Source organism: Rattus norvegicus, chromosome 11, assembly GCF_036323735.1.
Source record: "Rattus norvegicus strain BN/NHsdMcwi chromosome 11, GRCr8, whole genome shotgun sequence".
Taxonomy (NCBI): Eukaryota; Metazoa; Chordata; class Mammalia; order Rodentia; family Muridae; genus Rattus; species Rattus norvegicus.
The window spans coordinates 66,154,725-66,155,565 of NC_086029.1; the positions used below are offsets into that span (position 1 = coordinate 66,154,725).

At 36.9% G+C, this 841-nt stretch overlaps 1 non-coding gene across 1 annotated transcript; it reads left to right on the plus strand.

Moving 5' to 3' along the window:
* Window positions 1-548: 548 nt before the first annotated feature.
* Window positions 549-608, plus strand: LOC120095721 (U7 small nuclear RNA). Its single transcript, XR_005491517.1, has one exon. It is a non-coding gene; the product is annotated as a U7 small nuclear RNA (small nuclear RNA).
* Window positions 609-841: the final 233 nt, after the last annotated feature.

Below are 841 nucleotides of genomic sequence, written 5' to 3' on the forward strand. Positions count from 1 at the left end.
ATACATAAATTAATATAAGAGCTCTCTTTTACAGGATTGCTCAACTATGCAAAATACAAGGATGCAGTATGAATGGTATGAGGGGTTTCACAGGCCAAAATGAACAGAGGCAGCTGCACTAAAGAGCCAGCTTGTCAGAAAGATATTAAGGAAGTAGATAAAGAGATTTATGGAGTGGCAATCTCAGGGCAAGATCCCATACAGCTGAATTTACTGTTTGTACTTACAAAGGCAGGCAGATTTCTGAGTTTGAGGTCAGCTTGGAACAGAATGAATTTAGGTCTAGTTGTGGTAGGAATCTTGATCTCAGGATGGGATCTTGCCCAGGTAGCTTATTGTTTATGCTTACAAAGGCAGGCAGATCTCTGTATTCAACTGTTATGTTAAAAAATGTACTTGCTGTCTTTTTGTAAGGATTAAGAAGCTAATGCTATCAAATGCTGATTCGTGGGATAATCAGAAGGGAAACTGGGTAAATGATTGAATTAATATATAAATAAAAGACTGGGATTTGGTTTGTAAGAGATGAGCTGTCTGGAGAGCTATTGCAGTTTTTTTTTTATTGGAATTTGTCTAGCAGGTTTTCTGATGTTGATCAGAAAACTAAAAAGCTGATTAGACATCTGACAAGGTTCTTTTACAATTTTTCTCTAGCAGGTTTTCTGACTTTGGCCACAAACATAAGAATTTTTTTCTAGCAGGTTTCCTAACTTTGGTTGGAAAACTGGAGAGCTATGCCAAACAGAAACCAACCAACTAACCAAAACCCTGGAGATCTATTTGAATGTCAGATGGTTTCTATTTCTCTGAAAATTAAAGGAAACACAGGGCATATAAAGGA